The sequence below is a fragment of the Thermobia domestica genome, chromosome 15 (assembly GCF_964235325.1).
Source record: "Thermobia domestica chromosome 15, izTheDome1.hap1.1, whole genome shotgun sequence".
Lineage (NCBI taxonomy): Eukaryota > Metazoa > Arthropoda > Insecta > Zygentoma > Lepismatidae > Thermobia > Thermobia domestica.
This window is the reverse complement of record NC_137468.1, coordinates 173,794,141-173,817,842: the sequence shown is the minus strand read 5'-3', so window position 1 is coordinate 173,817,842 and position 23,702 is coordinate 173,794,141.

The following is a 23,702-nucleotide window of genomic DNA, read 5'->3' as shown; positions in this document are numbered from 1 at the left end:
GAATGAGGAGGTTGTTAGAAATATTGCGGGAGAAAAGAACAATGTTAGATATTATTAAGAAGAGGAAGATAAATTGGTTGGGACGTTGGACAAGAAGGAACTGTATTATGAGGGACGTGGCAGGAAAGAGAAGGAGAGGGCGAAGGAGACTACAATTAATGGACGATATCAAAACAGAGAAATCGTACGTGCAGGGCCGGCCTTAAGTCGATTGGATCGATTGCTCCCAATCGGGCCCCGCGCCTAAGGGGGCCCGCGCTGGTGCTATCTACTCTATTTTAAAGTCTAATCTACTCTCCAGTGCCGTTTTAATAGCATATTAGGCCCCAGAGTAAACAAGAGCGTTGTGGTCCCTAAAACTAAATTTTGTTCCTAATACATGTAATTAATACATGCCGTTCTGCTCGCGGGGCCCCCAATGCTTGCTTGGCCCCCGGTCAAATGACTATGGTACCGTTAAAATGGTTCTGCTACTCTCGGTTGTCAAGTATACACAACAACAAAACCAATACAAGTACATCCATGGGGACCTGGGTTCGATTCCCGGAGAAAGCTCATGTGGTTCGGATTCCAGTTATAGCCTCGCTGCTGAAAGGGACGGTAAACTCAAAATCAACTCAATAAGTACATCCATGGACCTCACAAGGGAGAGTATGACATTTCCCTAATAAGTAAATTAATAGTTTGTATTAAGTTTCCGGGCATAAGCAAGTATTTTCTTAATTTAATGCTGCAGTACTTTCTTTATTTTTTAAATTTATAACTTCTGTTGTAAACATAGATATTATGTCCAGGGATTATTCTGCGCACCCATAACACTCCCCCAAATTTAGTTATACACACCCCTGGGTGTAAATATATTGCTTTCTTTGAGTTTGTGTAAAATTATATATTATTATTCTTGGTGCATATCCTCTTTTATTTTGAACACCCACTCAGTAAAGTTGCTGGCGTTCTTACTGATTATGTGATGTGATACTACAGTGAATACCGAGATGGTATCAAATAAATCAGCCTCAGTGCGTTTTCTTTGCATACTCTTTCTCTTATTTTAGCTACATTAAAAATACAAAACCAGAGCACAAACTTTGCCCTCTCCTGAAAAAAATTCCGTGGATTTTTTCTAAAAATCAAGTCAGAAAAACCGAATGTATACTAATGCGTACTGAATAGGTGGCTACTTATGAAGGTTTGCCTTCTAACTCGAATAATCCAATGGAAAATATGTCATTCATCGTTTGTCAATTCCTTAAATTTTGTGGTCGTCCCACCACCATTTCATTTTGTCTTTAGTCAATAACGATTTCAAGCTGATTATACCTTTCATAAGTATCTATCTACGATATCCTCACTAGCGTACATTAGGTTTTCCTGACTTGAATTCTTTTCAGAAGATACAGCTGTTAATAAATCTTTGAACCAATGAATTCATACCAATGTGCATTTCATTATGTCTTACAAATATAAATTTACAGAAACATAGACTTCACCATTGTATTTCTCGTAAAATTATAGCCCAATTTGATATATTACATGACTCCCTTCCTATTTTAAATAGTCGAGCAAGGTACAAGATGGCCGACTTCAAAATGGCGGTCATGATAAGCATGCCCTCTAATAGATGTCTACTTAGTCCCAGTATCCGTTAATGTGCTTTTGTTTTTCATCCCTTTACCTGTTTTACAAATAAAGTGAAATTTTCAAACTTGAAATACATTGTTATGGCGTATTCTGATCAATCAGGTTTTTAGCCACTGCGTCCGTCTTTATGAACAAAAGCACTTTAAATTTTGCTAAAGCTCGTTTCTTGGTATTTCACACTTCCCTTCTAAGTTTGGTCAAGAAACTAGATTCCATCATCGATAAATATACTTGTAAGAGAAGAAAACTATGAAATACTGGTACAGAACCTTCTTTAAAAAAAATGTGAGGCACAATGGTGAAATTTGAATTTTAGAATTCATTCACTGTCAGCTTTTCCATTTGAGTTATTTCTCTGAAGAATTAGCTGCTATAAGCAATGAACAGGGTGAGATTTTTCACCAGAACATCTTGCAGATGGAAACACGTTATAAAGGGAAATTGGACCCGTCTATGATGAAGGCCCATTGACCATTCAACAATTTTTTCTCTGTACAAAGTAGCATGACAGCTATACGTTCTGGGCCCACTTCGTGCCTGGACGAATCAACACTTCTTGTCTTGTCTTTCCTTAACTAAACTAAATAAATTGTTTAAATAAATCATTTCACAGTCACTAAAACAAGTAATATTATTACTAAGTCCTTTTCAGGTATGATATACGGTACTAATATTGCTAGTTGTAGATTTACATATAGGCCCTATTGAAATGTTCCTTATATATGTTTAGATAATTAACTTTCACGTAGACTACTATTTAAGCATATATTTTGATTACCATCCATTCTGACTGCAAAATCTCTGTTACCGGTAAACTTTTGAAATGAAATGAAAATGATATTTGTTTTATTTGGCGCCCAGGCGGGACGTACGCAGGGTGTTGGTCCTGGGGGTCCGGACCTCCCTCCCGAAATTTCGACTTTTGTGTAAATTTAGCCTAATTTTAGAGGCAATTTTAAAAATTTTAATATAAAATACACTCATATTGAGTTTGGGTCCCCCGAAATAAATTCCTGCGTACGCTACTGGTCCCAGAGTTTGTTCTTAGGAGATGGGTGTTTAATGAAAGAGAGTGATTAGAAAATTAAATTTTGTGTACTCTCCCATAGGGAAACGGACTCGAGACTATGTACACCACAGGCGCACGCGCTAACCACTAGACCAGCAGGAAGAGCGCAATATATATATATATATATATATATATATATATATATATATATATATATATATATATATATATATATATATATATATATATATATATATATAAATGATCTGCCAATAATGGCAGAATATCTTTGATAATGATAATGATCATAAATAAATGTTTTGGTAATAATAATAGCATAGATTGATTTTATTTAAGAAGTTGCTGGTTACATTGGAATTTAATGACCCTTTAACAGCGAGGCTATGTGAGACGTGGATCTACAGCTTAATGTGGAATCCGAACTACATGAGCTCCAGCCAGTAATCAAAGCCGGATCTTCCACACCAAACGCGCGTACGCTAACCGCTTAACCACTTTTGAGTTCCTTTGTCAGAATTGCAGATATATGGGACGAAATCTAAAGTTTAAAGTGATACTTCAACCACTTTAGTTCATTCGTTGCTGTCTCTCTAGGTACGAAAACGGAACCTCGTGCATCAAATGCAGATGCCCTAAGCACTTGACTAAGGAGGAGGGTTAGGAAAAAATCCTTGAGAGTTGAAGATTGGAAGTTGAATTAGAAGGGACACTATTCAGAAGGTAACTTGGAAATGGTAGCAATATGGCAATATTTATTGTATTGCCTATTCCGGTGCGAATAATCAATGCTTTGAGCTCTGATTTTACGCTTGAAAATTTTTGCATATCGAGATCTTACGCTGCTTTGCAAATACGTACTTATTTCCATTCTTGATACCAGAGGCAAGAAAAATGATGGCCTCTTATGTATAAAGTGACATTTTGTGACACCTCTTTCCTCGCGTCACCTATAGAAGTTCTCACGCAAGGTCTTCTTGAAACCAATTTTACGATTATAATGCCAAAGTCGTAACTTCTCCAACAGATTAAACGTTGCAACATTTTATGATCTTTACATAGGAGAACGAAAATGATTTAAACGGCCGAATTTATGACCTCAGGATAAATACTATAAAAGGGGGTTTGATTTTTTATCCTTTCCAAAATAATGAAATATGTCTTTTCATACACACGCACGCCTTTTTTTTTCGATTTGGAGTTCGGAAGATCTTATATAATATTCAATACATTTTATGGCTTTGCTTTTAACGATAATTGTTAACGCTGCCAGCACGTGTATCGTTCATCTTGTTATCCGTGTTCCCTTCATAATGACTTTGCGTCTTAAAGATACCTCAGTGTTGCCAGCTAGATAATATGTGTGAAACAGTTGACGAGAATAAAATAGATCCTTTTCAGTTATTACTAGTCGTTTTTTCTCATCGATGCCAGAGCAATCGTCAACACTTTATCAGAAGGGGCCGCAGTGGCTCAGTGGTCGAGCGTTCACCTCTGGTGCTTGGGGTCCCGGGTTGGATCCCAGCCCCCGCCAAGTGAACTTTGTGGTGGACAAACACCGTATGCGTGGGTTTTCTCAGGGTTCTCCCGTTTCCTCCCACTTTCTTCATTACACCATTTCATTCATCACTCATCATCACCGTCTCCTTTAGCCTAACCGGCATAACCGTGGGACGTAAAACTCAAAGATTTCATGTCATTTTTTCACTTTATGGAAAGATGTGTGTTAAAGAGCCCCCAGTGCTCCCACCTAGATGATGAGTGAAACATTTGAGCAACGATAATATTGATCCATTTTCAGTTGTTAGTAGTAGTTTTCTCATAGATGCCAGGTCAATCGTCAACAGTTTATCGGAAGATTTCTACGACCAGCGTTGAATCTAATTTTGGCTCGGGTCAGTGATAGAGCGTATACCTCTGGTGCATGGGGTCCCTGGTTCGATCCCCGGAGAAGTAAATTTGTGGTGGACAACCGTGGGTTTTCTTGGGGTATTCCCGTTTGTTCCCATATTCTCATACCACCAATTTTTCCATCATCATTCAATTGTTTTAACCCTTTCGGCCTTGTCGGTGACATATGTGTACATCATATTTAAGATTTATATAATTATTCTGGAAGATTCAAAATCGCTGTTTTTTCATGCCAGTATTCTTTGAACTTGTCTAAATCACTTTCCGCTATTTCCGTGGTGCTTTCATCTGTTGTCAAGAAGCTACCCACATTTCGTATAGAGCACTTGCTGGAGCTATCACGATGGGCGAAGTTGGGTCTCGTAGGGTGTTTTATTCTTGGCGAAACAAGCTGTTTGCAATAAATCCTCCTGCTTTAATGATGTGTTTTGAGTTTCTAAACTATGTAGGTAACAATGATGTTTTCGATTAATGCCATTTTGTATTTTATATACGTATTTCAACCCTAATGCATGCAAAAATGTACCGTACGTCCATAATTATTTTAATATGAAACCCGCAAACAAAATGACGATTTTATTTCATTTGTTAAGTCAAAATTAATAACAGGACAAAATAAAAATAAAATCTCTAAGTAAACAAAAAAAATCAGGGCTGAAAAGGTTAATCATCCGTCTCCCTTTGCCTAATGGACATAAACGCGGGACGTTAAACTGAAACACTTCATTTTTTCGTTTCCACTCAGGGCTTACAGTGTGCAATATACTACGCTCTTCAGTAACTTAAATAAGGGAGAAATTATGACACACCACTTTGTCAGAAACGTAAAGGGTTGGAACCAGTGTTTCTTTCAGAAACAATGTTCCAGGGGGCACACTTAGTATTTCGGGGGTGGGGCACTGCTGATACTATTCTATTTATTATTATATTATAGACGTAATATTTTGATCTGCTCCGGAGAGGCACTCTCAGAGCTCCGGGGGGGCAGTTTCCCCCAAAAAACAGATCTGGAAGAAACACTGGTTGCAACTTAGAGCTAAGGGAAAATCTAAACCTAAAAGAATAAATAACGAGACAAAGAATGCATTTTATAAAAATAACAAGTAATAGTTTCCCGTGTACACCACGCAAAGGAATTTGGTTAGTATGGCGTGATATTTTCTCAGTTAATATTGAGATCGGAAATGGCAGTAGATTTCTATCACTTCCGGTTTTAATAGGCATATTATAGTGGAGATAAAATGTATTCTTATCTCGTTTAACTGATTTTAGAAAACAGCTTCACGTTATCTGCAAGGAGGTATCAAAATGTTCGTGCAAACACCTAGAAGAAGTCCACAATGGGTAACTCTGACACCATGATGGTATTAGTCCTTCGCTACGTAGTCACCGTGCCTAGCGACACATTGTTGCCAGCGGTTCTTCACTTTTTTTTCTGTAAGCCCATTTTGTAAAAGTCTGCTGTTTGGCTTTGCATCAAAATATTCTGAACTACGTCATGCATTTTTACGACACTTGTCACTAATATACTTCGGGAGCTTTAGTGTTCAATATTTTCGCCAACAGACCTAGCTGACAGTAATCTGAAAGTCAGTAGTTTTCTTTCACAGAATTCGGTAGCAGTTTCCGGAGTTCTATTAACATAAGATTACCGTATTTTTGAGTATGGAATATTATCAATAGTCTGACGAATCAGAATGCCTCTTAGCAAAGTGCAAGTGCAATTGCTGTTACTGTCCTTGATATGGTACTATTGATTGAAACTAAGTGGTACCTGACTTTGGTGTTTATTAACACTTTCGATCCTGGGCTAATCTGACCTTGTTTATTTCAGTATCCTGGGTTTTTAGGCCTTTTAAAAAATTTTATAGCACATTGCTAAATAATAATAGACGCACTAAAAACATTGCAAACAAGTTTTTGGACTTTAGATTTTATTTTATATATATATATATATATATATATATATATATATATATATATATATATATATATATATATATATATATATATTTGGTGATGTAAGAAGACGTAGTTCGCTACACTGCTGTTTGAAATATGTAGTTTTTGAACAGACAAAAGAAATTTACATAAGAAAAATAATACTCCCGCTTCGTATGAAGTGCAAACAATGACAATGGAAATCTGACAATGGAGCGGGAAATCTGCGGGAACTGACCGCTGAGTTCCGCTATTGTGAGGATTCGGAGGAAAAAGGAAAGATATATATATAAGATGGAAGGAAAAAGTAATAAAAAGTGCTCAAAATCAAGGAAAAGCAAGGTTTATTATTTTCTCGCTTCCCGCCAACTATGGCGGTGCTTTGCGGCTAGTCTATCGACTTCACTCATATGTATGGGGAGGAGAGTGACGTCGTATACCTGTAACCGACCAGTTCAATTCGAGTCGCTGTTCGGGCGGGCATTTGTATGTAACCGGCAGAGTGTTCGGGTTGCTGTTCGGGCGGCCATTTATTTGTAATCGCCCAGCGTTCAAGTCGCTGTTCGGGTCGCTGTTTATTTGTAACCACTCCGTGTAATCTGGTCGCTGTCCGTGGCTCGTGGTACTACCAATAAGTATCTTTCTGATACTTGAACTTACCTGGACAGGACGATGAAGGACCTCTCCAAGAAGAGGTTACAAACTGTTTCCAAATCGCTCGTCGGTCTCAATAATGAGATGAACATTAGGCGTCGAGAGGTTCGGGTGTCTCGTCTCGAAAACCTCACGGACGATCAGATGGTCATCCAGACCATAACGCACACAAATATCACTTATACAAACAACGAAAACACACTAAATTAAATAACACTATACTTATTTATTAGAACACTATTATATATATAAAAAAAATAAAATAACGAAGAGGAATGAACACAACACTGAACACTGAATATGTAAAATAATTTTCGTCACTGAAATCACACTTTGCCTTTTCAGTGCACGATAGCCCTTTAAATATATAAGATTATAATTTGGATTTCACTGTAAATGCTTCTCTCACACCATTGACACACTTGGGGGGTTAGCACTGGGGAAAAGTTGTCTGGATAGTCCCACGATGAATCCAGTTGCTACGCCAATAACCATGCAGCGTAAAGATGAATCTTCAGCAAATGAAACAAGAAATCCTCCAAAGTAGAATGCTGATGTTGAAGGGCGCGTATATAACTTACATGTACGCACAAGATCTGCGGACCTGGGATTTCACTAGTTGGGGCTAGCCGTAAGAAAACGTCCTTCGCCGGCTAGTAACTTGTGCCCCTTAACACAACTTATATTTGAAGCTCGACGCGAGATGCGTGGTTACGGCTTCCAGACCTGGAATCAAACTCCCTGAGCATCAAAACTCAAGCTACGGATTGCAATGATCAACTAAAAGTGTTGGCAGTTCATTTCAAAAATCACTCAGTTAACTCACCTGTATGCACATACAAACAGAATACGGAAAATAATTTATGTTAATTTTAGTCAACTGCCTATAATGCACTAGACACGGCGATAACTCTGGCGTGAGAAAGTACAGATAAGGGACTGCAAAACAACGCAGTTGATGCCACTTTGGTTGCTGAACATCTGGTCAGCCCGTATTTCTCTAATCTATTATAATGTTTCCATAAGCGATTAAAGAAAGCACTTAATTCAGTTCCCAATAACTATAGAATATATACTGTGCATATAATAAGTCAGGAAGAAACACTGAAATGGTTAGTCATTCGCTGAAATGTTCTCACTAAAAGCAACGTTTTAAATATATATATGAGAAAACGATGAAAGACTTCTTTGTCCAATTGTGTGGGAAAGAAGCAATTCTCACCAAAGAAAGAACTTATATGCGTTGCAGAATAAAGTACAAATCGAAAATAATGATCACTGTCTTTACGAAATATACAGAGTGTCCACAAAAAATCCTTCTATAACTTGGTAGCGGTTATATACTCCCGCCCTGGGCGCTGATTTTCCACAGCACCGAACTGCTCATGTACTCACCTGCTTTTTAAATTTCGAAATCAGGATCTAAATCTGAATCGTCAATATCACATTCCGAACGGGATCTAAACTGTACAGAAGGGAAGATACGTATATTTTCATGAAAGCAGGAAGGAGAAAAAATTAACATCCAACCCTGCTCAGAAGGTAATTGGCACGTGTCGAATTAGCTTGTTTGCTGTGCGATGTTTTGCCTTCAAGCAAACTACTGGCGATCGACTAGATAAGAGTCAAGAAAGAAAGAAAGAAAGAAAGAAAAAGAAAGATATGCTTATTTCATAGAAAAATATGTTTACTTCTTGCCATTAAGTGTTTGAAAACCAAAACTGTTCTGAATATCCATTTTCTAATTTGCATAATAAGATTAAAGGGAAATGTTAATTCTCATATATAGGAAGAAAGGAAGAAAAATATATTTCACACAGATAACAAAATAAAATATTCTACTTAAGTACGACTTGCCTTGTGTGTTTGAAAATTGTTCAGAATGTTTTTCCTAATTCTAATAGAAAAATAATTGAATATAAAGAATTGTTAATTCCCATAGAAAAAGAAAAACATGTAATTACACTTATTAAACAAAAAGAACAAGATAAAATATTTCAGTCTGCCTTGGCAATTCCAAATGCTTAGGACTATTTTTTTCCTTCTGCTCGTGAACATTTCATATCTTCAAGCTAATATTAGTCTTAAATAAAACACTTTTCAATAAACAAAAAAATCTTATAATTTTAAACCTTATTGCGTGTCCACGACCCATGATTATCTATCACCGCAATGATTCGAGGAGGCATTGAATCAATTAGTGACGAAGGAAGACAGGAATGGAAAAGAAAGGAAGTGGACTGGGACCTACATATTAGGTGCCACCCCGGCATTTGCCTGGTATAAATGAGGAAAACCGAAGAGAAACCTAACTCAAAATAGCTGGACTGAAAAAGCTGTTACACCATTCGACCAAGTGTCCTCGTATACATAGCAAATAAAACATCTTATTTCTCAACACTTTCAATCAACAGGTTTGTTGGAGTGTTTTATATGAAATATGATCCTTGATTGTTTAATGGAAATCCTTGATTATTTAATGGAAGATGAAAATGTCTGAGTCATTGTCCATCTGAAAATAAAATTTTTCGTTTGGTGTGGGCAGCATAATATTCAACTACAAAGTCTTCCTTATTCCTGTTACCTAAGGGTCTTCTTCCTGTTACCTAAGGGTTTTTTACTACTTCCTTCAAGACTAAGCACGATTCTTCCTTAACCTCCTAATCTCACTTATAAAGAATTTGTGATCCAAACTTCCACCTTAAGAAAGAGAAATAATAAAACCTGTTGACTTAAACACTTAAAACAATATTGGTGAAAATTTCACGAGTAGCAATTACGCAACAGATGATAGGATATTTAAAACATAACCTATATGATAGTAGAGATGCTACAGGTATATGATCTTTTAAATGTGTGGCGAGTAAACGAAACGCTATAATACTGAAAACTGATACACATGCTATTTACTCATATGTGTGTTATTGTGTCGTTGCTGAGGAAACGACACAAGACGACATGGTCCAATATAAATAATTAAACCTTTTTGAAAACGAAATTGAATCTCCATCGTACTTCACGAGACGAGAGAGAGTCCCCAGTCGTGAACAACACTAGAGAAACCACGAAATTCACGTCTTTGTTGATAATGGTATGTATGCGCTTCGAATATAAATAACCCTCACAACTATACTGATGTAATCGCAGTTCTCATTCTTGATATCTGAGCATCTGAGATTAAGAAATAAGCGCTTATACTTTGTTCTGAGAGATCACATGTTTAACCCTGTACCTGTAAGAGGTTCTAAAAACAAAGATAGTTATACAAAAATGCCTGTTTCTGGGTATAACTGGGTAATATTTACTGGGGTTTAACAAACGATTTTGCGAACTGAAAATATTTTAACAACCGGTTCTAGCTAACCGGCTGAATAGCACCAAAGGACTGCGGGGAATTCCCTCGTAATAGTTAGAGTGCTCATCTTCGACATGGGAGATCCGGGATCGATTCCTGGTGATAGCTTATGTGGTTCATATTCCACGTTAAGATATAGGTCCACGTCTTAAGTTGCCTCGGCGCTGAACAGAATACTAAACTCCAAATCAATCCACCACCCAACCAATCGACGTCGGAATCGGGAGCGCCTTTGAGTCATAATTAGAGTATAGTGGTTCAATGATAGAGCGCTAACTTTTGGTTTCAAGGTCATAGGCTCGATTCCAGGATATACTATGTACGTTTGTGTTGAACAGCATTGTGTCCATTTGTTTCTAGAGTTCTTGATTGCCTTCCACTTCATTCCTCAGTTCCTTTCATTAACCATTTCGTTCACTCATCATGTGTTTCCTTTAGCCTCCAGGACATATTCGTGCGATGTTAAAATTTCCATTTCATTTCATAGTATTAGGCCAATGTTGCAGTCTTGAATTTCATGAGTATTTAGATATCTAAATTAATTATAATAGGTAATCTAGCACTTGTAAAGTACTATGCACGAATTATTTGTTTCCCTTGAAAACAAATTCAAGTATTATTTTTCTTCTCTGTCTAAAAGCGCTAAGTTTAGTGTCGAAAAGAATATTGCTTTACAGCAGACACTGGATTCGTTTGGAAGAGCTGCTTACAGACCTCACGTAAAAGCAGCAAATATCTCGAAGTCAACTCACGTGAATAGGGTTGGGAATATTTTCTCCTCTTGCCCGGCTGACTTATTTCTTTCGTGACTGTACTCTTCTAAAATCTTTGATATTCTTTCTATATTCATTTTACTTGCTTCAAACAAGACAACTTCTGTAAAATAAAATAGTTTTCTAAACGAAATATTTCACTATATTATCGAGCATGTTGCAGTCAAATGAAGAAAGTTAATCACAACAATCAAGCTGCAAAAGTTCGTTTACTCTTCGCTGTATGTCAGGTTAATAGGATTTCTTCAAGAACTGAGTCTCACTCAGTAAGTATTTAACACGGCCGACAACCGACGGGAACCGATAATAAGTTACATAGGGGCTATTACCTAAAAAAGCGAGTTGGATTTGGGCTTCGGCGTTTTGGTATAACCAGGCAACCCGAATCTGACTCAGGCTTAGGATCGAAAGTGTTAAACGAATCGTGTTTACTTGTTTGTTAGTGCATAGCTATCAGCCGATTTGTTCTTTTATTTTTTTTCGGTTCTTTTATTTGTTATACAACGTTTTAGTTCTCCTATTGTTTTTATAGTCTTTCCATTTTGGCAGTCTGTGTTTGAGCAGGCCTGTTGATCGAGACGGGGACATATAAGTGTTGTCATCCCCAATACCCGCAATCAATTAATTAGTGAAGATTTACCCAACCTCAACAATGCTGTCCTTTTTATTGTCAACTCACACATTTTTAGAACCTATTAATTTGGAATAGAGGATACGATTACAAGTTTTAAGATTTAGGAGAAATTGAAAATGTTTCACGGAAGTTACCCAGCGGAAGCACTTACCGTTTAAATCGTAGCTACAACAACGAGTTATCCTTTTTCCGTATTTGGTGAGAGAGTGTTATCTCAGGAATATTGCTTTATAGCAAAAGGCACAAACTTATAAATGTTTACAGTGCTGTTAGAATTCGTACATCTCAACAAAGCGATGGAAACATTGTCTACTCTGTCACGAAACTGTTCTAGGTCCTACAATAAATAAACTTTGTTTTAGGTGTCAGTTGGCAGAACGTTTCGCATATGTTTGTCTTTTCTTTTCCAAGAAATCGCATGGGGTACATAAATCAACTCTAGTATGTCAAAGCGTATATCAAGGACAAAATCTACAAAACGATTATCAACTAAATCAAAGACACAACCTTTGTTTAGTGTCCAGAATGGCAAGGGAGAAAACACACCGAACGTCCCTATTAGTCAGGTTCACTATGTAATTTCGCCGGAAATTGTTGGAGAGTATGAAAAGTGTACATTTTCTGAAAGCTTATAGTATAACCAACAATAAAAACAATGTTTCCATTTTCTACGACTCCTACGTGGGTGCCATCTTGGATTTTACAAAATGGCTGACGTAAAAACAATTTTTGTTAATATCTGAGCTTCTAAACAACATAAAAATATAATTTTGACAGATAAACATGCATTTTCCGGACTAGGGAATCCAATAGTATCGAAATAAATGATCTAGATTAAGCCACAAACTATGTTGATTTATATCAAATGGCTTTTTATACAAATTTCCTGACACCAACAACATAAGGTGTAATATTTTTAATTTTATAGCAACTACAGAGTCTTTACAATGCATCGTCGTCATTGTCATCATTAGTTTCATACTGTGTTTGTGTGTCCTCATCATTTGTACACTCACTGCCGCACTGGCAAAGATCTATGCATGATAACGTAGGCTTATTTGCTCTGCAAGGACACCTTGCAGAAGAACAGTCTTTTTTGCATTGACAATTAATCATCTCAATTATTGCCTTTGGAGCTGGAAGAATATCTGTCATGGTTGGTTTCAGCTGGCCATCCAAATCTTTGTGATAGCCATTCTTCGTGGGATCCAGCTGATGATCTTGCATAGCGATGTTAGTCTGTCCCAACAGCCTGGCTTGGATGTGGACTCTGAGGACATGCTGTTTGAGAGCTTCTAGTGTGGGAGGTAGCTTGTCACTTTCTGCCATATGCTTGCAAAATAGATGCCTTCGCAGTTCGATGATATTGTCGATATAGATGCCTTTGGGGCAATAAGCTACACAGTCGAAGCTGGCAAGACTTGACAACATGGTATCGGACGCTTCTGCTTCTGTTGAAAGCATCTGCAGTGAACTGATCACATCTGGGTTTGCTTTTATGAAAGCTTGCAGCCAGGTTGCTTTACCTATACGAGAGAACCGTTCAGTGTTGTCGGCTCCAGTGAATGCATGGAAAGCTGGCAAAGCCTTTGCTCTTTCCGGCCCTAGGGCTCTTCTTATTTTCTCTATGTCGATTACTCCAGAGACCATTGAAATCGACGTATTCTTCAGCATGAGGTCATAGTTAGCTATAACTAACACCAGGACATCAGTATCTGGGGAAAAGAAAACCATCTTTGCATCCGGCGAGTTTCGTTGTGTTGCCAGGACAACTTGGTAGATTAACAGTGTGTCTGCTTCTTCGTGATTGTTTTCGTCGAACACTAAATCTTTGTTGCTCCTGGTCGCCCTAAAGAAGAAGTAATGATGAGTTTTTGTAAGGAACTATTGTACTCTAGAATCTTAGCAGCAAGACAGTTTGTCAGGTCTGCCTTTATCTTGTCATGTGAAAGAAACCTGTTCATTGGGATGTGTTTAATGTTTGTGTCATCTCTGATCTGATACTGAATTGGTGCTTTTCCTTGCCTTCTTCTATCCCTAGTAGCACCTTTGAGAGAATCTTCTCTGTATGTATCAAACACAAGGATGATTTCATCATAATTTCCCACGAGAGACATAAGACTGCTATTGAAGGAAGCACCGAGATCTTTGACCGTCGCCATCGTTGCTGGTTTTTTTGGCCATCTTCTGAAGAAGAACCATCCCATCTACCAGGGCGATCCTACGGCTTGGAGCATCTGATGTTGTGTCCATCCAATCCTCTGGGTGCACATCTTCCTTTAATGTTTCTGCTGTTGCCAAATTGTTGACGAGACTGATCAGTTTCGACTTGTCAAGGCATGGCAAGATTGTACCATCTGGAGCAAAAAGAACTCTTGGTGTCACAGTGAACTCGTAGTTCTCAATTGCCTCTTTCTGACTAATGTCTCTGGTGACCTTGCCAAGACCATCATTCTGCCATATAAGTTCCTGGTCTCCTGTAGATCCACAGTCTTGTCTCGGAGTTGTACTTTGGTTTTCTTATTTGCCGACATAAACATCTTGTTGTTCTCCTTCTTTACTGGTGCCCATAGACTAACATCCCCATTGATTCGCTCCGACACGTATTCTTCGTACACCTTTTTGGCCATTTTCATCTGCATTCACGATCATTTTTACATACTCATCAGAGATGAAGGTATGAGTGATAATATTGTACAAATTGTCACCTACAGCAGCAAATGGGTTTCCGTGTTTCAAAACTGCTTCCTTTATCTTGTCTATAACATGATAATGCTTCTTGACTGTACTTGGCCCAAGTTCATGATGCTCTCTGGTTTTATCACTGTCTACATCAAACTGATTCGTAAGCTCATTGACAACACGGGAGAGTTCAGGTGTAACCATGAAGAATCTCTGTCGAGCATTGGCATTGTTCGAGATGCCGACAATTCCAGAATGAATTTTCATGAGCTTGTTCAGATGCTCGCATGCATGGTCCGCTCCGATGGATACAAAGGGGATATCATTTTTCGTCACTGAAATGTTACCTGCTTTCAGTTCTTCCCATGTTTGAGGATGATTGCTTCTAAGGTCATGCATGTCCGTGATGTATCTTGGCCAGAGTCATTTGTATTTGATCCAGTCAAATGCAAAGAAGAGCTTGCTGAGCTGCTCTCCAGCTTGAAGATGAAGCTCAAGATTTGCATTCCGAGTTGCAGCGACAAACATAAGAATTGTTTCTACTCGCTGTAGGTAATTCATCATTGACTTAAACATTGCATTTTTGGATCTCTGTTTCATCCATGTATGGAACTGTGTGCTTAAATCACTAGTGAAGATGGCCTCAAGTAGTGTGTTGTTTGCTTGTTTCATGGACTCACTTTTTGTGTTCTTGTTCCTCTCAGAATAGGCAGCTTCAACTCTCTCTGTTGCCATCAAACACACCTGCTTTAGCTTCGGATTATCAATGAAGAATTCATCCAGCAACATTTCATACAGAGCAATATATGTACACGTATGGGCACGAGGAGCACGCTTGTAATGGGTACATTTCAAGATTTGCCTTGTTGTTGCAGACCCATACACATCAGCTTCTATCCACGCATCATCAATACCTGAGCTCTCTATAGAGGTGCCCAGAGCACGTAGGGCAGCCATAACAGCATGTAGCTCTCCCAGTCGCGGGACAACTGTGAGTTTCAGGTCAAGTCTGGCTTCTAGCAGTTGGACCACCTTCTCATACAGAGCCATATCAAATGAAATGACAGTAGGATGATCTTCACCAACAGTCAACTTCCTCAGTTCACTCGCTTGCATGATCACAGTCAGCGGCGTTGACCACTCGTGTGCCAGCTCTGGTAGCAGTGGTAGGGCTCCGACGTGGGTAAGTTGCTTGCTTTCGGACAACATTGAGTTGTATCCTGCCCACCCGGGAATAATGCTGGATGCTTTCTCTTGCTTCAATCTGGACATAGCAGCAGCAACAATCCATCCAAATTGTGATTATTGGTAGGAACCTGATATATTCTGGCTTATGACAAAGTGTTCTGTTCTTGGAGTGTGCCGTGCTTTTGGCTTATCACAGTGCATTATAGGTACATGGTATGGAATGACAGATAAAGTGTGGGCATCAGTTATCTTCAAGGGTGGTGCAACAGGCTCTCCAAGAACATCTGCTTTCTGATATACAGCAGTTATAGTTCCATGTGTTGTTCCTTTCCCATCAGGAGTGTCCTCTGCAAAATCTGTGTTATCGACTGCAAAGAACACAAAGGCACCCTTATTTAAGAATGGTGGCACATACACACCTTCTAACTGTCGCGTGTTTTCTACAACAGCATTGGCCAAAGCAGTTTCCAAAACTAGGGTACGGTCATAAGGAACACAGTATCCATGTGAACTGAGAAGATTCATCAACTTCTTATCGCGGGTGTTCTGATAAACTGATAATATAATATAATTTTAAATCTAAAACACGCTTATTAAAATAAACAAGATGGATTGAACGGTCGTTTTTAGTTTGCGTGATACAACTAAGTATTACATGTTTTAGATCGGATTTACACATGTTAATCTCCACAGGGGACCCTAGCCTGAAAAATGCATGTTTATCTTTCAAAATTATATTTTTATGTTGTTTAAAAGCTCAGATATTAACAAAAATTGTTTTTACGTCAGCCATTTTGTAAAATCCAAGATGGCGTCCACGTAGCACTCGTAGGAAATGGAAACATTGTTTTTCTTATTGCTTATACTATAAGCTTTCAAGAAATGTACACTTTTCAGACTCTCCACAAAATTCCCGCGAAGTTATATATCATGACACAGTGAACCTAACTATATCAATTTGTTTTCAACTACAACTACTAAAGACCTGTACTTTTACCCAAGAGGTCAACCACAAAATAATGTTAGTCTTAAAATTAAATCAAGATATGTTTGAATTCAGTAAATTCAACTCTGTACCACGGAAAAAGAGTTAGCTGTTCATAAAGAAAATAAGAAGTTTCATAGAAAGGAAAAGTGTGAAAAGCATTGGTTAGAAACGAAGAAACCAACAAAAAGTTTGCTAATATTGTTGGAAAACTTCAGAATTTTGATTCCAAGTATAATGAAATTATGTTAGTAAATCAGTAGGATTACGATACGTATTGCAGTTGCATCCTACGTGATGTACTTATTATTCGTTTGTTTGTTCGTTTGTTAAAGTTTAGTTTTCCTTTAAAACATTGGCGTCTGTGGAATGTAAAATTTGGTGAGGGGAGACATCAAAGAAAGTTATTTAAATGGTGCTACCTAGCCCAACCTGTTTCGATAATTATTATCTTCGATTCCATTTCTTACCTTTCTACTTACCTTCACGGACCCCTGAGTTATTTCAAGAACTTTGTTATAATCGTTTCACAGCCTGAATATTATATTTCAAATAAATAAATAAATGTTATTTGTATGTTATTTTGTCGTTAGTAAATAAATTAAATTAGAATAAAATATTGAATATTTTGTAGTTCAAACTATTGGGGAGGACGCCTTCCTCTCGTCCTCCCAGCCAGAGACGCCCGTGCGTAAAGCACATATCGTCGTTTAAGATGTGATACCTCGTATGTCCAATTTCTTAATCTTTCAGGAGACGAAAACAATTTCATTACGTTTATTCACAATACCTTTATTAATATTTCAGACCTTCTTAAAATTGTTATGCGTCAAAAAAAAAAAGTATCAATCTATCCGAAGTGGTCCAAAGATGGGGAAAATGGTTGCTCGACCATCTCCGAAAATTATAGAAATTGTAGTGTGATTAACCTTGTGTATAAGAAGCTCAATAACATTATTCACGTTGTATGTACAAGTGTTCCTGAATGGCGGCCATCTTTGTTGTCAATGGAGTGCCATTTTGTGCATTTGCAAGCGTTTACGAAAACTACAGTTGCTCAGGACGTACGTATCAAACGAACTCCGAATAAAAACGAATGTTTAGAGAATAGACTGAGGTACACGGAGAATATATATATTCTTGCTTCTAAATAAATATGCAGTGTTGCAAACCAATACATGAAATCACTAGAAAAAGTACAGAAAATTACACTTTTAAAGAGGCTGTAATTTCGAATGGCATAAAGTGGAGGGATCATAAGTTTTGTGCTGAATACTTTGAATGTAAAGAGTCTGTAAAAATATCCACAGGTGTGATACTACAGACACCATAGATTTATGGGGTCCAAAATTTGAAGTTTGTGATTTTGATGCCATGCTTGGGGCGTAATATCTCTTGAGTGCAAAGTGTTAAAAAAAATGCTGCTTATGCCACAAAGTAAATCTGAATGTGAATAAACGATTGCAAAAAGAAAATCATGACTGATATTACATGGAGAAAAAAGTGAGTACATGGTAAAAACACGAAGAAAGCACGCGCGTGACGATGGTCGTAGCTCGGAAAAATTTAAATGTTTGGATATGTTTCATGCTAAATCTCAAAAATTACACATGGTTGAGCAATTAGGCCCGCTTTTGTTTGTGTTCTGTTGTGCAAAAGCTTGCGAGTGGCGTTTGTTCCACCTTTCTAGCTCCATGATCATTGTCACGTCTATATGGTAAGGGGGTTAGCTCCCCTTGCACCCACGAAACTCATCGTTGAACTGGACCGCGGTATTAAGGCACTTAATGTATCAGCAAAGCATAATTGAAAACTTATCCCAGTTATGGAAGTTAATTTGTTCATAAGGTTGCGTAACATCTGTCTATCCTATCTGCTGAAAATAGCATATTTGTGGAAATATTTAAAATGATTGTTGTTTCCCGTCTCTTCTATATCATTACAGAAATAGCTTTCAGTAGGTGTAACTACAAGTTCTCGCAATTACACGATTTAAACAGTGTTGCAAACTTCAGCAATGTTTATCATATATCCAGATCGGTTTGAGACATCAAAGTGCTGTAAACGGCAAAATAATTTACACATCCATTACAAACCATACAAGTAACTAGATATGATAATTATCTCAGGATTTATTCGAAATAAATGCTTTCAAAAAATATTAATAATTTCAAGCACCTGGTAACTTCGTTCCTATTCACTCAAAACAAGTCATACCATGACCATGGTATCCAGCAATAAAGTACTTTCGATGTGCATCTCCGTTGTGCTGTATTTGCGTTGGAGGTTTCCCGAACTTTGAATGTTTGTAATACTATAACATCCTTAGTTTGTAACACTGAATAATAAAAGTGATATTTTAAACTTACATTTGACACGTTGCTTTTAAATATGTAATAATCTAACGTAGTGCCATTTGAAAAAATATAAGTTTATATTGAGTTGGCAACACTGTTTGTTGAGTCTTTCTGTTTAATATATGTCTCCTTTCTTATAGTTGTTTCGTGCAAAGTTTGCTTTTCTGTCTCTTTTAGTTTGTCCGTTATAGTGGATGGTCATGATAAATTGTCCACTCTGTAGACGTGGCAATGATCATGGAGCTAGAAACATAGAACAAAAGCAACTCGCAAGCTTTGCACAACTGAACACAAACAAAAACGGGCCTAACTGTTGAACCATGCGTAATTTTAGAGGTCTAGCATAAAACATATCAAAACATTTAAATTTTTCCGTGCTACGACCATCGTCACGCGCGTGATTTCTTCGCGTTTTTATCAGGTACTAACATTTTTCTCCATGTAATATCAGTCATTTTTTTTTTCGCAATAGTCTATTCAAATACAGAATTTCTTTGTGGCCTAAGCACCAATTTTTAGCACTTTACCCTCATGAGAAATTACTCCCCTAAACATGGCATCAAAATCACAAACTTCAACTTTCGGACCCCCATATATCTATGGTGCCTGTAATACCATAGCTGTGGCTATTTCTACAGACTCTTTACATGGAATAGTATTCAGCACAAAACTTATGAACCCCCACCACTTTATGCCATTCCAAATTACAATCCCTTTAAAAGTGTAATTTTTCGTACTTTTTCTAGTGATTTCATTTATTGGTTTGGAACCCTCCATATTTATTTAGAAGCAAGAATATATATATTCTCCGTGTACCTCAGTCTATCCTCTAAACATTCGTTTTCGTTAGGAGTTCGTTTGATATGTACTCCCATGCGCAAAAAATATTGCGCGTATACTGTAACTCACGATTTTTCGCAATTATTCCATTTTCCTTATGTTTATGGGTAAAATTCAGTTATTAGTATGTGGAGATAATAGAAAGCAATCCATCTAAGGAGATATTTCCAAAAAATATAATAAAATAATAAAAATATAAGCAAAAAACAAAATTATGTTCGGTTTTGTGTATACTGGCAATAATGTTTTCGAGGGATTTTTTGCAGTAGCACAGCACGATTGCAGAGGGAATAACTTTAGTTGAATTAAGGAACTGGAAAGTGGACTAATATATTGCATTTATTGGCTTAAATCTAGGGTGTAAATTGTCTACCAAATATAAATTAGCTTCTGTAACCAAGATGTTATACGGAAGTATAGAAACAAAGAGAAAAACTGTTGTCTTAAGTTTGGAAGTGACATGCTCTATAGCCATGAGCATTTATTTGTTAAGAAAAAGACAGGCAACAAAAGGTAGTCTGTGTGGTCAGGTGGGTAGAGTGGCGGACTAGTAATTCTTATATTGTTTTGACACCAGATCGAATCCCATGCGATCCCATCCAATTTTTTCTTTAAAAAACATTGTAGAAAGTGTATAATTTTTATGTTAATAAGAACCGAAACAATATAATAATGAAATAACTTTTTGTTTTTTCTGATGACGTATTTATTTAGAATTAGTGTATGCTGTTGTATAGCTTCTTTTATCATCCTCTTTTCTTGAAAAAAAAAAATTGTCTCCAATAAAGTATGAAAAATATATATAGACAGAAACAGACATCTTAGTATCAAACGTGATTAATCGTGATGAATTAAACAAGTTTCCCGTTGTTAAAAAAGAAAACTATAGAAAATTATTGAATTTGGTCTTTAGGTTTTTAGCATGCTATATATATTCTTTATAAGACTATACTTTATAAGGGAAGATGTGCGATCATACCCACAAATTTAGCTAGTGAGTGAAAGATGTTTTCGGTACAAATATTTTACAGGTTTAGGTGCATGAAACACCAATACGCCATGGTCTCGACCTTCGTTTATTCCACATTATTATCCGACATATCATAGCATGTAAAAAGCAGCATCAATTGGCAAGAAGAACTGCAAGTTGTGGTCTGTTTTCGATGCTCCGGACTCGATCGCTTAGCACGCCCGTCTATACCATGACTCATACGTCTATCATTCAGTGCAGGCACGTATCCAGCTTTTCTTTTCGGAGGGGGCCCAACACGAATTCTCGTAAGCATGTAATTCTAATGTTTCAAAAATATCAATAATAATAATAATAATAATAATAATAGTAATAATAATAATAATAATAATAATAATAATAATAATAATAATAATAATAATAATAATAATGCAACAGTTCTGTATTTCAATAAACGTTTCTTACTTTTCATTTATGAACCGGTCAAACTGCATTGTAACACAAACGAAATCAAAAAATATTTTCTAAGGGGGAGACATGTAAGGAAAACTGTCTGCTACGTATATCACATAAAAAAATAGCAAATGGCTATGAGTGTATCGTTCTAATACAGTAATGTTATAAACAAAACGGAAACGAAATTATAATCCCATTTAAAAGTGTGCTTTAATTCCACCTGGTTTCAATGGCATTACGGTATATTCTTACAAGTAACACTCCGATTTTGATAAAATTTGGCAGGTAGATACTACACATAAAATAAACGAATACATGTTTCTTTTTTTCTGCGGAAAAACGATTTTAGGGGGCAAAAGCCCCCACCCAAAATTTTGAAAATTGACGCCCGAAAGGCAAAAACAAGTGGACCAAAGTGAACGAAATTGTGCACAGATATGGCAGACGTAAAATAAAGGAATACGTGTTTTGTATTTTCCTGGAAAAAACGGTTAGGTGGGGCACAGACTCCTCCAAACCTTTGATCACGAAATATCAAAAGTGCTAGTAACAATATGTCAGATGTGTGTAAAGGACGATGAATTCCAACGACACTTTGTGTATATACGATACGCAAAAACTAAACGAATACCTGTTTTTTTTATTTTCTGGCGAAAAAATGGCTTTTGGGGGCAAAAGCCACCATCCAAAATTTTGAATGTTGATGCCCGAAAGGCAAGAAAAAGTGAATCTAAATGAAAGAAATTGTGCCCAAATATTGTAGACGTAAAATGAGGGAATACGGGTTTTGTATTTTCCTGGAAAAAAGAAAAGAAAAACGTTTGGGTGGGACACAGACCCCTCCAAAACTTTGATCGTGAAATATCAAAAGTGCTAATAACAGTATGTCAGAAGTGCCCAAATTTACATGAAGAATTGGAACGACACATTGTGTAGGGACAATACACAAAAAACAAACGAATACGTTTTTTTTTCTGCGAAAAAATGGTTTTAGAGGGAAGAATTCCCCACCCAAAATTTTGAAATTTAAGGCCAAAAAGGCAACAAGAAGTGCACCGAATTGGATGAAATCGTGCACACATATTCTAGACGTAAATTGAGGTAATTGTGTTTCGTATTTTCCTGAAAAAAAAAAAAAACGGTTGAGTGGGGCACGGATCTTCTTAGTTGGTTATTACGAAATATCAAAAGTGCAAATAAGTATACGCCAGAAGTTCCTAAAAGTATGGAGAATTGCAACGAAACTTCGTATAGGGACAATTTGCAAAACAATAAATGAAATGTGTTTTAATTTGTACGGAAAAACAGTGTTGGAGCCTAGAGCCACTCCGAAAAAAAAAATATTACCGTAAAAGTGCAGGAAGGAGTGGACCGAAGCAAATGAAATTGTGTGTAGATATTGTATAGACTGTATGTAAAATAAGGACTTTCGTGTTTTTAAGATGTCCCTATCAATTTTGGCACATCAACAGCAAACAGGAAATTAATCGGCACGTGTTTTTGTTTATGCGGAAAATCATTGTAAGGGTTAAAGTTGCCTCGTGAAATACTATAAAATACGCTATACTGTTTGTGATTGTTGTTGATCTGCCAAATTTGAATAAATCTAATGGAGACACTTGTGAAACAGGAGAGGCTTTATTTATCATATCCAATATCTATAGACAATTTCATTGGCTTCGGTCCACTCCTTCCGACACTCAACACCACGGTCCACTCAACAGTATTTTTCTTTTCAGGAAAATACGAAACACGTAATCCCTCATCTTACCTCTACAACATTTGTGAACAATTTCATTCAGTTCGGTCGATTTCTACTTCCCTTTCGGGCGTCAAATTTCAAAATTCTGGGTTGGACCTTTTGCCCCTAAGACCGTTTTTTTCACAGGAAATAAAAAAGCCGTATTTGTTTATTTTTTGCTTATTGTCCTAACACAAAGTTTTGTTCCAATTCTTCATGTAAATTTGGGCACTTCTGACATACTGTTATTAGCACTTTTGTTATTTCATGATCAAAGGTTTGGAGGAGTCTCTGCCCCACCTAACCGTTTTTTCCAGGAAAATACGAAACCCGTATTCCCTCATTTTTCGTCTAAAATATCTATGCACAATTTCATTCACTTCGGTTCACTTTTTCTTACCTTTCAGGTGTCAACTTTCAAAATTTTGGGTGGGGGTTTTCCCCCTAGAACCGTTTTTCCGCAGAAAATAAACAAAAACCGTATTCGTTTATTTTTTGCGTATTGTTCATACACAAAGTGTCGTTGCAATTCTTCATGTCCTTTACA